Source organism: Bos indicus x Bos taurus, chromosome 2, assembly GCF_003369695.1.
Source record: "Bos indicus x Bos taurus breed Angus x Brahman F1 hybrid chromosome 2, Bos_hybrid_MaternalHap_v2.0, whole genome shotgun sequence".
NCBI classification, from domain to species: Eukaryota; Metazoa; Chordata; class Mammalia; order Artiodactyla; family Bovidae; genus Bos; species Bos indicus x Bos taurus.
Genome location: NC_040077.1, coordinates 42,769,220 through 42,784,613, shown reverse-complemented (window position 1 = coordinate 42,784,613; position 15,394 = coordinate 42,769,220).

Here is a 15,394-nt window from a genome sequence, read left to right as displayed (position 1 = left end):
TGGTCAGTCCAATATTTGTGCTTCATTGGGTGCAGGATTAGGGAAGGATGGATTAGTTCTAGGCTGAGGTTTTGCCAGATGGGAGGGATGAAAGGAGCATGGGACAAAAGAGTTCCAGATATTGAAAGAGAATGTTGAAATTCTGGACTGGCTCTACTTATGGTGTAGATCAATTATGAGAGTCATTGGCAAGCTCACTGGAAGGATAGGCGATTGGATAAATGACTGGGACATCTGAATTAGCAGTTTTATTTTCTAGTTATGTCACATTTCAACAGCATATCTGTGGGAATAGGGAAAGTAATGAAACCAATGGAGTAGAACTGAAGGTCATTAAAGATAACATGGTCAAGGAGATGAGAGGCTGGAATACTGGCTGAATTCCCCTCATACTGAGCATTGGATTCAGTCAGGATAGTGGCAGCCTTGGATTGGAAAGGAAGACCATGAGTCTAGTAATCCAATTTTTCATAAATGGTTGAGAGACCTGTGAATGTTGGGCGACAGCAATAAAGAGACGGATATATGGGGAGTGGGACAGTGTAATTGTTTGAAAGTGACACTGGAGAATTAAATAGGTGAGACTCCTTTTCTAGTCTCTGTGGTACATGGTATGATTGGCATGATTGGCTATATGTTGAGAGGCTTGTCCTCAGGGGAGATTCAGGTTTCAGGAGGCCAGACAACACTCAGTCAAGGTAGAAGATACAGAAGAGTATGTCTATTACCATGCTGTTCCTTGTCTAAGCAATGTCTGAATGAGAAGAGATGGGCAGGAAGCTGGGCCAGGGGAGAGCAAGTGCAGGGCTGTCTGTGTGTGATGAGAGTACTGTGAGTAGATAGAAGACAGGAATAATTTTATATTTAATGATATGCCCAGGGAGGAAGGAATGAGATGGAGGGCTTGGGGGCTTAACTTATGGACTTGGACAAAGTGGGTACTTTGTTTTTTTTTGGTGTGTGTGTGTGTTTAAATATAGTATTTAAAAAATAATTTATTTGGCTGCAGAGGGTCTTAATTGTGGCACATAGAATCTTTGATCTTCATTGCAGCAGGCAGGATCTTTTAGCTGTGGCAGCATGCAAACTCTTAGTTATGGCACTTGGGATCTAGTTCCCTAGTCAGGGATTGAACCTCTGCCCCCTGTACTGGGAGCATGGAGTCCTAGCCACGGGACCACCAGAGAAATCCCAGGAGGGGGCACTTTGGTCTCATTGAATCAGCTGCAGCTTGGAAAGGAGACCTGCAAAGATGGGGTTGGTCTGCAACGATGGGTGGATGGCTACATAGAGCTGTGTCCACAGACAGCAGGCTACAGGGAACCTTGAGGCATAAACTGGAGGGACAGGCAATGGAACAGGCAGACTTCTCTTTCTTCTTTTCTTTGGCTGAGTTTTCTTTTCTGGAGGCTGGAATGGGAGATATTTGTGCTTGCTCTGCTCCAGAGGGATTCCGCCTGGCATTTGACCTACAGCTGGTGTCCTGGGCCTTCCTCTGCTGAATGTCACTAGTGGGCAATTTTCCTTCTTTAAGTTTTTCTGTGGAGGCCTACAATGAACATGCATTACTTTTAGAAGAAGGGGAGAATATTTAAAACAGTTAACTCATAGATAAATTCTGATTAATGGCTCCCACATGTAAGAGGTGGCCAGGTGTGGGAACATAAAGACAAATATAAGACACAACATCTGCCCTTAAGGAGTGGGCAGTTCAGCAGAGAAAAGAGCTATATTATATGATTCTGTGAACTCAGTCCTTTCTGATTCCAGGGATAACAGCAGACAATAATAGTTACAGGAGAAATTTGGGCTACAAAACAAATGAAAATCACTTTTTAAAATTGAGAGAGTAGCAGTGAAATATATACATTACCATGTGTAAAATTAGATAGCCTGTGGAAATTTGCCTTATGATGCAGGGAGCTCAAATCCAGTGCTCTATAACAACCTAGAGGGGTGGGATGGAGTGGGAGGTGGGAAGAAGGTTCAGGAGGGAGGGGACATGCATACACTTATGGCCAATTCATGTTCATATATGGCGGAAACCAACACAATATTGTAAAGCAATTATCCTTTGATTAAAAATTAAAAAAAACATAAATCATGACAGTCTTATAAAAATAAGCTTCTTTAGGGACTTCCCTGGCAGTTAAGTGGTTAGGGCTTTGCCTTCCAATGCAGGGGATGCATGTTCCATTCCTGGTCAGGGAGCCAAGATCTCACATGCTTAGTGGCCAAAAACCCAACACATAAAACAGAAGCAATATTGTAACAAATTCAATAAAGACTTTAAAAATGGTCCACCTCAAAAAAAATCTTTTAAAAAAGCAAGAAAATAAAACAAGCATCTTTATAATCAAAGAATGGCAGCAGTTAGAAATATCCAGGTGATATCTGTGTTCTCTACTTCACTGTGGAAACTCAGTCTTAGAGGACATTTGCCAGTATGTCTTTTGAGTTTCCTTATATGATATTATTATAAGAACAACCAAAGATTTAGGAAAGATATTAAATGCAGCACTGGTATAACGTTTTCTAATAAGATCTTTCCTCAAAAGTAAAAACTTGAGCTTGTTTGCTTGAAAATAGCTTTTTAAATTAAATAATTTTTTAATATTTGAAGAAGGCCTGACATTTTTTATTAGATCTGGACCCAGGTTTAGATTTGTAAGGCCTTGCCTGGTAATCCCACTTTAAAGTGAAAAACCCATCAACTTTCCTGGTTTGTTTTTCTCATTTAGCAGTATTCATTATCCAAAACATATAGACCATAATTGTTCATTACTGACCTATCCCAAGAAAACATAAACTTTTGTTTCTTTTCTTCACTACTGAATTCCCAGCACCCAGAGCAGTGCTTGGAGTATAATAGATGTTCAGTAAATATGTGTTGAGTAAAGTAATTAAAATTTTCCCCATCATCTAGACTGTTCCAACAGACAGTGATAAAAAATTTTTTCACAACTATGCAAGAATGCACAAGATTTGGAATTATTTTTAAACAAAGTTAGAACTCTTTCTTTTATTAGCAAGTGAAATATGGAAATTTCTTAGGATAATGTGAACAGATTGTGAATGCAACAGATTTTTTCATATTCAGCATTCTGAAGTGTTGATGATGCTCTCACTTATAAAACGTGCACACATGGTTGGGCAGTCACCCTGCCACCGTCTTGGATATCACTCATAAAGGTTACATCAGCACACAGAGCATTAACCTATCCAGTTAAAGAGAGATACCTGCTATTTGCATGGACCTGTGCTTACCAGACTTAGGTCCTATTCCACATTCTCAATCTCCATCTTACCTTTGAACTGCTCCATGCCTTGGTTCAGGTTTCCATCCTGGTTCCTAGAACACACCTCTAGCAGCTCCATGCAACCACCCTCTGGGACTCTCAACTGGCCGGGTGATAGAGCACCTCCTTGGCTGCAAGTAGTACTTTGTCCTGGAGCAACCAGAGAGGAAGGTGTTTGTCTCCTGCTGGGGTGGAGAACCGCGATTTTGCTGCCCAGGGCTTTGTCTTCCCTCAGAGATGAAGGATTCTATGGTACAACTGCAATTTATTTACCAGGTGTTCCCTTTATTGACAGCTCTGTGTCAATCAACCTTGCTCTTTGACAGTCCTTGATGTTGATATGCATAACTATACACCCTCAGATTTCTATTGGAGGTTTCCTTCCCTAACTTTTAACTTGAGGAGATCCCCAAGATTATCTGGCAAATACTTGAGGCTCCCTGAAACCGCTGTTGGCTTTATTGTCCCTTAACCCTGGATCAGTGCTTGATGCCTCCTTTGGTTGCTGTTTTCTCTTTCCTCCACAGGGGTGCCTGCCTTAACTTCCTCGATTTTAAGTATTTTAAAGTCGAGGAAGTCAGTCCCCACCACTGATTCTAAGGAGAGACGCTGGACACCACAGTATTGCAGAACTTAGCCAAATACTCTTTTGGTCCTGTGTGCTGATTTTTCTAATACATATACCCAAGGATGGCTGGTTTTGAGTTAAGGTCAGTAACAACTACCAGGCTGCACTATAAATGTCTTCACATAGGCTTCAGTCCAACTTGCTATGCCTAAGGCCTTTTTCTTCCAAAATGAATTGTCTCCCAGGAACTTTAGAGCACTCCTTGTTAGGACTCTTAGATCTTCCTTCTTCTTTATACTTTAACTACAAATGCTAACTATGTTGAGTTCTTTTCTTTGAAGGCTTCAGTACCCTTTGTAGATTAATGGATGCAAATAGGAAGGGTGTCTGAAGCAGGAAAATCAATGGTCTAGGCATTCTGGGATATGACCCATTTGGGAACTCACTACACTATTGAAAAATGTTCTCTACTGAGTAATATTGCTTGTTGACCAGTAAGGGAAAACATGGGTGATTTATTTTATTTTATACTATTGATAGCTCATGATAAAGGGTGAAGTATAAAATACTTACCAAGCAAACTGACAAAAGATTAATATTAATGCATTAGACATTTACTATAATTTCTTGATGCATGCTCAGTCGCTTAGTCATGTCTGAGTCTTTGTGACTCTGTGGACTGTAGCCTGCCAGGCTCCTCTGCCCATGGAATTTTCCAGATGAGAATTTTGGAATGAGTTGCCATTTCCTACTGTAGGGAATCTTCCCGACCCAGAGATTGAACTCGAGTCTCCTGCATTGGCAGGTGTATTCTTTACCACTGTGCCACCTGAGAAGTCCAACAGAATTTGATATAAATTTAGCTGTACTTGGTTCTCAACCAAGGGAGTCAAGTTACTGAAATCCTGGCAGTCTGCTTTTCACTGCTTGATCAGATCTTTCTTATCCCAGAGAGACTCAATGACATTCTTGTTGAACTCTGTCACTTCAATCTATTCCTCTTCAAGTTCATCCTAAAAAGTAGGATAATTTTTGAGATAATATTTTTCTTAGTTAGAGTTATAAAGTGAATAGTATCTGCTAGAATGTGTTCAATAACTATTTGTTTAATTTAAATTTGAATTAGAGTTTTAATTGTGTGAATCATAGTTTAAGAAAGCACAGCTCTTTCCAATCATCTAACCAGTCAGACTCAAGCTCCTTGTTCTCATATCTACTTATCCTGTTATTATTTCCCAGAAATGGCTCTTCTCTTTTTTAATTAAGATTTTCCTGGTAGCTCAGTCAGTAAAGAATCTACCTGCAGTGCAGGAGACCAGGGTTTGATCCCTGGGTCAGGAAGAGCCCCTGAAGAAGGAAATGGCAACCCAGAAACGGCTCATCTCTTTTTTAATTAAACATAATCAATTCAACTCCAGCAACCCAGTCAATCCAATCAATCCAATGGATCCAATGCAGTAAAGACTTTTTCATTCTATTTCATTCCAATAAGGCTTATCCAGCACTTTTGCACAACCAGAGTTAATTCATACACTTTATTGATCTTTTAAATCTAGTACTGTTTCACTTTGAAAGTTGTTCCGCTTCATCTTCACCAATTGAAATAATTTAATTTTAAAACTCCAAGGAGGACTGGTTTTCTTCCAAAAGTTGTCCAGAACCTTTGTTGTTCAGTTGCTCGGTCACGTGTGACTCTTTGTGACAACATGAGTTGCAGCACACCGGGCTTCTCTGTCCTTCACTGTATCCCTGACTTTGCTCAAATTCACATCCATTGAGTCCGTGATGCCATCCAACTATCTCATCCTCTGTCACCCCCTTCTCCTCCTGCTCTCAATCTTTCTCAGCAACAATAAGTCAGTTCTTTGCATCAGGTGGCCCACGTATTGGAGTGTCAGCTTTAGCATCAGTCCTTCCAATGAATAGTCAGGGTTGATTTCCTTTAGGATTGACTGGTTTGATCTCTTTGCTGTCCAAAGGACTCTCAAGAGTCTTCTCCAATACCACAATTTAAAAGCATCAATTCTTTGGTACTCAGGTTTCTTTATGGTTCAACTCTCACATTCATATATGACGACTGGAAAAACCATTGCTTTGACTATATGGACCTTTGGTGGCAAAGTGATGTCTCTGCTTTTTAATATGCTGTTTAGGTTTGTCATAACTTTCCTTCCAAGAATCAAGTGTCTTGTAATTTTGTGACAGCAGTCACCATCCACAGTGATTTTAGAGCCCAAGAAAATAAAATCTGTCACTGTTTCCACTTTCCCCCCCATCTATTTGCCATGACATGATAGGACTGGATGCCATGATCTTAGTTTTTTGAATGTTGAGTTTTAAGCCAGCTTTTTCACTTTCTCCTTTCATCCTCACCCAGAACTTTTAGGACTAATAAATTTACATATACTTCAGACTGAATTATCATTAACTTACTTGTCTTTCCTAGTTTTAAAAATATTTTTCTATTCTGCTATCTGATCAAATTTAAAGCAATGATTGCCTTCCTTTTCATATCCTCCTCAGAACCCTTAGTAGGTCCTTAATACTTGCTGAATAAAGGGATGGAAAAAAATATGTATTCTCATGGAAATGCTATTGACTAAGGAAAGGACAAAAGAAAGTACAGTAGACTCTTCATTCATAGAAACTAGTATTGCTTTCAGTGAGCAGAGCCAAAAGTATAGAACATGCTATCATAATAAGAAGACAACATTTGGAATAATTTATAAAGGAATTTGAAGAGTTGTTGTGATAAATAGAGTTAACTTTCCACCCACTTTTTACATTTTTACAATGAATTGTATAAGACATTTTTGCAAACAGTTGTATAAGACTGTTTAATTCTCTATACTAGCACTGCTAGTGTAAGGCTGAGAAACAAATGGATGATGATAAAGGGCATTTTGAAGGGTCATCTTGAAAGGAACTCCAGTTTTAAAATATTGAATGAGAAGTATAACTGAAGAGCTCATTAGTTACAAGATTAGAAAGGGCAAATGAAATTTATATCTTAAAGGAAAAAATAATAAAAATCAAGCCTCTTCGTACCTTGAAGTACTGACTGTATTAAGGTTTGAAATTGTGATATGATTGTTAGAGCCACCTAAAATAAGCTCAAGATACATTTTATTTTTGTGTTCTGTATTTATATTTATTTCTGTATCTCCTTAATTTTTTTATTATGGAAAATTATAAGCACTTAAAAAAACTTAAGTTTAATTAACTTAAAAGTTTAATCAAAATTTTAATGGACCTCCATTGTACCCGTTGTCCAGATTCAATAATTACAGACTGATGACCAATCCTATTTTATCTGTAGTCCCAGCTCTTAACTCTTTCCTTCACTTCTTATACATTTTGGTATGCATCTTTAGAAGACTAAGACTCTTCTCATAATCATGAATTCAGTATAATTGTCAGACATTATTAAGAATACTTAGTAGCTACTCTTTACATTATTCTTTCACAGATGTCATATTTCACTTATAGTTTGAAGCATGAACCAGATAAGCTTTTCACATTGAACATGAATGATATGCTTCTTAAGGCTTTCTCAATCTATAGACCATTCTTACTCCCTTTTTTCCATTATGACTAATTTGTCAAAGAAATGGAATACCTTTGTTCTGAAAATTATTTCCCACAACCTGGATAGTGATGACTGCCGTTCCATGCTATGTTTTACATACTCCTCTGTCTCTTGTCATGACTAAAGCATTTGAATCATCTTCCGATTGTGTATGTGTGTTTATTTTTAATACACGTTTCTTTCTTCCTTCAGAACACATAATGTCTGATTGTCTAACTTTCTTTGTGATCTTAACAGCCATTGATGATTAATCTCTGGATTCATAACCTATTTCTAAGTAGTGATACTTTAATTCTATCATTTCCTCTTGATTTATCAACTGTAGTGTTCTGTTAAGAGAAAGTTCCTCTCATCTACCTTTGAATTATCCAGTGGTACCGTTCATATAGGAAAAACAGAATACGTTTTATTTATTTACTCAGTTAAAAATAATGATTTGGTTTATAGGTATCCTCCCATGGTGATTGATTATTTGTATTATTATAAACACTAATTTAATTTTTGAGATGTATTATTAATTAGCATTATTATCCTTAATGATGTTAAAATAAAAATTTGTTCTGAATGTTACCTTTATTATCTTTTGATGCATCATTCAGGTATTTGGCAGCAATAAATATTAATTATTAAGCAAGGATTGTGTACAACTTGTATATCTTAGATAAGAAAATGCACAACTCTCCTCCTCCCTCAAAATTCATGCTCCTGTTAAAACTCTGGAGAATGTTTTGCTTCTATCAAATGACTAAAACACTAAGCAAGCACATCCTCTCAACGAAGGAATACCTACAACTTTTCCTGAATTATAAAGGCTGCAGGCAAATAAAGAAAATTGTTTTCAATTCCTTTCAAAAGCACTCTCATGTTTATTGCAGCATTATTTACAGTAGAAAAGACATTCAGTTCAGTTCACTTCAGTCACTCAGTCATGTCTGACTCTTTGCAACCCCGTGGACTGCAGCACACCAGGCTTCCTTATCCATCACCAACTCCTGAAGCTTGTTCAAACTCATGTCCATTGAGTTGATGGTGTCATCCAAAACATCTCATCATCTGTCGTCCCCCTCTCCTCCTGCCTTCAATCTTTCCCAGCAACAGGGTCTTTCCCAATGAGTCAGTTCTTTGCATCAGGTGACTAAAGTATTGGAGCTTCAGCTTCAGCATCAGTCCTTCCAAATAATATTCAGGATTGATTTCCTTTAGGATTGATTGGTTTGATCTCCTTGCAGTCCAAGGGACTCTCAAGAGTCTTCTCCAACAACACAGTTCAAAAATATCAATTCTTTGGCACTCAGCTTTCTTTATGGTACAACTCTTACATCCATACACGACAACTAGAAAAACCATAGCTTTGACTAAATAGACCTAGAGACATTGACAAAGTAATGTCCCTGCTTTTCAATATGCTGTTTAGGTTTGTCATAGCTTTTCTTCCAAGGAGCAAGTGTCTTTTAATTTCATGGCTACAGTCACCATCCACAGTAATTCTGGAGCCCAAGAAAATAAAATCTGTCACTCTTTCCATTGTTTCCCCATCTGTTTGCCATGAAGTGATTCCAGTTGAGCTATTTCAAATCCTAAAAGATGATGCTATGAAAGTGCTGCACTCAATATGCCAACAAATTTGGAAAACTCAGCAGTGGCCACAGGACTGGAAAAGGTAAGTTTTGATTTCAATCCCAAAGAAAGGCAATGCCAAAGAATGCTCAAACTACCACACAATTGCACTCATCTCACATGCTGCTGCTGCTGCTAAGTTGCTTCAGTCATGTCCGACTCTGTGCAACCCCATAGAGGGCAGCCCATCAGGCTCCCCCGTCCCTGGGATTCTCCAGGCAAGAACACTGGAGTGAGTTGCCATTTCCTTCTCCAATGCATCAAAGTGAAAAGTGAAAGTGAAGTCGCTCAGTCGTATCCGACTCTTAGCGACCCCACGGACTGCAGCCTACCAGGCTCCTCCGTCCATGGGATTTTTCAGGCTAGAGGACTGGAGTGGGGTGCCATTGCCTTCTCCATCTCACACACTAGTAATGTTCAAAATTCTCCAAACCAGTCTTCAACAATATGTGAACTGTGAACTTCTAGACGTTCAAGATGGTTTTAGAAAAGGCAGAGGAATCAGAGATCATATTGCCAATATCCGATGGATCATCAAAAAAGAAAGAGAATTCTAGAAAAATATCTATTTCTGCTTTATTGACTATGCCAAAGCCTTTGACTATGTGGAGCACAATGAACTGTGGAAAATTCTTTAAGAGATGGGAATACCAGACCACCTGATCTGCCTCTTGAGAAATCTGTGTGCAGGTCAGGAAGCAACAGTTAGAACTGGCCATGGAAAAACAGACTTGTTCCAAATAGGAAAAGGAGTACGTCAAGGCTGTATATTGTCACCCTGCTTATTTAACTTATATGCAGAGTACATCATGAGACATGCTGGGCTGGAGGAAGCACAAGCTGTAATCAAGATTGCCGGGACAAATATCAATAACCTCAGACATGCAGATGACACCACCCTTATGGTAGAAAGTGAAGAAGAACTAAAGAACCTCTTGATGAAAGTGAAAGAGGAGAGTGAACAAGTTGGCTTAAAGCTCAACATTCAGAAAACAAAGATCATGGCATCCAGTCCCATCACTTCATGGGAAGTAGATCGGGAAACAGTGGAAACAGTGACAGACTTTATTTTTTGGGGCTCCAAAATCTCTGCAGGTGGTGACTTCAGCCATGAAATTAAAAGAGGCTTACTCCTTGGAAAGAAAGTTATGATCAACCTAGACAGTATATTAAAAAGCAGAGACATTACTTTGCCAACAAAAGTCCATCTAGTCAAGGCTATGGTTTTTCATGTATTCATGTATGGATGTGAGAGTTCAACTATAAAGAAAGCTGAGGGAGGACCTAAGATGGTGGAGGAATAGGATGGGGAGAACACTTTCTCCCCCACAAATTCATCAAAAGAACATTTAAACGCCGAGTAAATTCCACAAAACAACTTCTGAATGCCAGCAGAGGACACCAGGCACCCAGAAAAGCAACCCATTGTCTTTGAAAGGAGGTAGGAAAAAATATAAAAGACAAAAAAAGAGACAAAAGAGGGAGGGATGGAGCTCCATCCTGGGAAGGAAGTCTTAAAAAGAGAGAAGTTTCCAAACACCAGGAAACATTCTCACTGCCGAGTCTGTGATGAGCCTTGGAAGCACAGAGGGCAAAATAACAGGGAGGAAAAATAAATAAAAAATTAAAACCCACAGATTACGAGCCCTACGGTAATTCCCCCAGCGGAGAAGCAGCACAGACGCCTGCACCCGCCACTAGCAAGCAGGGGCTGGGCAGGGAGGCGCGGCGCGGGCTGCATCGCTTAGAGTAAGGATCTGGCCTGAGTGCCCCGAGGGCTATCTGAGCGACCTAATTTGGGCTAGCAAACCAGACTGTGGGATATCTACCACGCGAAAAGCCAGCCCTAACCTAAGACACTGCCAGGCCCGCGCACGAAACAAAGACCTGAACAGAGATAGCCGGCTGCAGACCATTCCCTTCCGGTGACAGGCAGCCAGAGCCGGAAGGGGGCAATCGCAGCCCCAGAGAGACATTATCTACAAAACTGTAAGCAGGCTTCTTTGCTAACTAAGACTTCTTGGGGTTCTGGACGGTCAACATCCACCTGAGACAGTGTGCTGGTTGTACACCCAGATAACTGAGTGGCAGGGAGGCGATAAGTCGCAGCAACTGTGCTCGCCAAACACCTTATCACCTGAGCTGTTTGGACCTAGGAAGGGCACAAAACGCAGGCCCAACCGAGTCTGCACCTCTGAGGACTACCCAAGTGCCTGAACCTGAGCAGCTTAGACCTTGGAGGTGCAAGCAGCCCAGGGCCGGCCGCGGATGGTTCCCGGCAGAGCAACCTAGAGCCTGAGCAGTGTGGGCAGGGAGGCTACACGCGCCATGAGTGGGAGCAGGCCCAGTGTGGCTGAGGCACTGAGAGCACACGCCAGTGTTATTTGTTGGCAGTGTCCCTCCCTCCCCACAGCGCGACTGAACAAGTGAGCCTAAAAAAAAAAAAAAAAAAAAGTGTCCACCACCGTCCCCTTTGTGTCAGGGCGGAAACCAGACACTGAAGAGACCAGCAAACAGAAGAAGCTATAACAGAGGGAACTGCCGTGGAACCTACAGGCAATAGATTAAAACCCTGTGGTTACTACAGACTTCATAGGAAGGGGCCTATAGATCTTGAAAAATATAAGCCGGACCAAGGAACTAGCTGAAAATGAACTGACCCCACAATACCCACAACACCAGAGAAAGTCCTAGATATATTTTTACGACCATTCTTTCTTTCTTTTTTTTTTTAAATTAAAAAAAAATTTTAAGTCCTCTAATACTCCTTTAATTTTCACTTTTATAACCTACTATTACTTTGCAAACAAAAAAAAAAGACCTTATTTTTTTAAAAAACAAACTATATGTATTTTTTATAATTTTTGTGACCTTGTTTTTTTTTCCTCTTTCTTTTTTTCTTTCTTTTTTTTCCTTCTTCTTTTCTTTAACATTGTATTTTTGAAATTCCAAACTCTACTGTAGATTTTTAATTTTTGCTTCTAGATATTTGTTACCAATTTTGTACCTTTAAGAACCCAATCTTCAGTACCCATTTTTTACTATAGCATGAGATTACTGGCTTGACTGCTGTCTCTCCCTTTGGACTCTCCTTTTTCTCCACCAGGTCGCCTATGTCTACTCCCTAATGCCTCTCTACTCTACCCAACTCTGTGAATTTCTGTGTGTTCCAGACGGTGGAGAACACTTAGGGAACTGATTACTGGCTGGATCTGTCTCTCTCCTTTTCACTCCTTCCTTTTATCCTCCAGGCCACCTCTGTCTCCTTCCTCCCTCTTCTCTTCTCTGTATAACTCCGTGAACATCTCTGAGCGGTCCAGTTGTGGAGTGCACATAAAGAAGTGATTACTGGCTAGCCCGCTCTCTCCTCTATTGATTCCACCTCATCTCATTTGGGTCACCTCTAACTCCTTCCTCTCTCTTCTCTTCTCCATGTGATGCTGTGAACCTCTCTGGGTGACCCTCACACTGGAGAAACTTTTCATCTTTAACCTATATGTTTTATCAATGGTGCTGTATAGAAGGAGAAGTTTTGGGACTACTGTAAAAATAAGACTGATAACTGGAAGCAGGAGGCTTAAGTCCAAACCCTGCCTCCAAGGAACTCCTGACTCCAGGGAACATTAATTGACAGGAGCTCATCAAACGCCTCCATACCTACACTGAAGCCAAGCACCACACAAGGGCCAACAAATTCCAGGGAAAGACATACCAAGCAAATTCTCCAGCAACACAGGAACACAGCCCTGAGCTCCAATATACATGCTGCCCAAAGTCACTCCAAAACCATAGACATCTCATAACTCATTACTGGACACTTCATTGCACTCCAGAGAGAAGAAATACAGCTCCACCCACCAGAACACCGACACAAGCTTCCCTAACCAAGAAACCTTGACAAGGACCTGTACAAACCCACACACAGCTAGGAAACGCCACAATAAAGAGAACTCCACAAACTGCCAGAATACAGAAAGGACACCCCAAACTCAGCAATTTAAACAAGATGAAGAGACAGAGGAATACCCAGCAGGTAAAGGAACAGGATAAATGCCCACCAAACCAAACAAAAGAGGAAGAGATAGGGAATCTACCTGATAAAGAATTCCAAATAATGATAGTGAAATTGATCCAAAATCTTGAAATCAAAATGGAATCACAGATAAATAGCCTGGAGACAAGGATTGAGAAGATGCAAGAATGGTTTAACAAGGACCTAGAAGAAATAAAAAAGAGTCAATATATAATGAATAATGCAATAAATGAGATCAAAAACACTCTGGAGGCAACAAATAGTAGAATAACAGAGGCAGAAGATAGGATTAGTGAATTAGAAGATAGAATGGTATACATAAATGAATCAGAGAGGAAAAAAGAAAAACGAGTTAAAAGAAATGAGGACAATCTCAGAGACCTCCAGGACAATATTAAACGCTACAGCATTCGAATCATAGGAGTCCCAGAAGAAGAAGACAAAAAGAAAGACCATGAGAAAATACTTGAAAAGATAATAGTTGAAAACTTCCCTAAAATGGAGAAGGAAATAATCACCCAAGTCCAAGAAACCCAGAGAGTCCCAAACAGGATAAACCCAAGGCAAAATACCCCAAGACACATATTAATCAAATTAACAAAGATCAAACACAAAGAACAAATATTAAAAGCAGCAAGGGAAAAACAACAAATAACACACAAGGGAATTCCCATAAGGATAACAGCTGATCTTTCAAAAGAAACTCTTCAAACCGGGAGGGAATGGCAAGACACACTTAAAGTGATGAAAGAAAATAACCTACAGCCCAGATTATTGTACCCAGCAAGGATCTCATTCAAATATGAAGGAGAAATCAAAAGCTTTACAGACAAGCAAAAGCTGAGAGAATCCAGCACCACCAAATCAGCTCTCCAACAAATACTAAAGGATATTCTCTAGACAGGAAACACAAAAAGGGTGTATAAATTCGAACCCAAAACAATAAAGCAAATGGCAACGGGATCATACTTATCAATAATTACCTTAAACGTAAATGGGTTGAACACCGCAACCAAAAGACAAAGACTGGCTGAATGGATACAAAAACAAGATCCCTACATATGTTGTCTACAAGAGACCCACCTCAAAACAGGGGACACATACAGACGGAAAGTGAAGGGCTGGAAAAAGATTTTCCATGCAAATAGGGACCAAAAGAAGGCAGGAGTAGCAATACTCATATCAGATAAAATAGACTTTAAAACAAAGGCTGCGAAAAGAGACAGAGAAGGTCACTACATAATGATCAAAGGATCAATCCAAGAAGATATAACAATTATAAATATATTTGAACCCAACATAGGAGCACCGCAATATGTAAGACAAATGCTAACAAGTATGAAAGGAGAAATTAACAATAACACAATAATAGTGGGAGACTTTAATACCCACTCACACCTATGGATAGATCAACTAAACAGAAAATTAACAAGGAAACACAAACTTTAAATGATACAATAGACCAGTTAGACCTAATTCATATCTATAGGACATTTCATCCCAAAACAGTGAATTTCATCTTTTTCTCAAGCGCACATGGAACCTTCTCCAGGATGGGTCACATCCTGGGCCATAAATCTAGCCTTGGTAAATTCAAAAAACCTGAAATCATTCCAAGCATCTTTTCTGACCACAATGAAGTAAGATTAGATCTCAATTACAGGAGAAAAACTATTAAAAATTCCAACATATGGAGGCTGAACAACACGCTGCTGAATAACCAACAAATCACAGAAGATACAAAAAAAGAAATCAAAATTTGGATAGAAATGAATGAAAATGAAAACACAACAACCCAAAACCTGTGGGACACTGTAAAAGCAGTGTTAAGGGGAAAGTTCATAGCAATACAGGCATACCTCAAGAAACAAGAAAAAAGTCAAATAAATAACCTAACTCTATACCTAAAGCAACTAGAAAAGGAAGAAATGAAGAACCCCAGGGTTAGTAGAAGGAAAGAAATCTTAAAAATTAGGGCAGAAATAAATACAAAAGAAACAAAAGAGACCATAGCAAAAATCAACAAAGCCAAAAGCTGGTTCTTTGAAAGGATAAATAAAATTGACAAACCATTAGCCAGACTCATCAAGAAACAAAGGGATAAAAATCAAATCAATAAAATTAAAAATGAAACTGGAGAGATCACAACAGACAACACAGAAATACAAAGGATCATAAGAGACTACTATCAACAATTATATGCCAATAAAATGGACAACGTGGAAGAAATGGACAAATTCTTAGAAAAGTACAACTTTCCAAAACTAGACCAGGAAGAAATAGAAAAT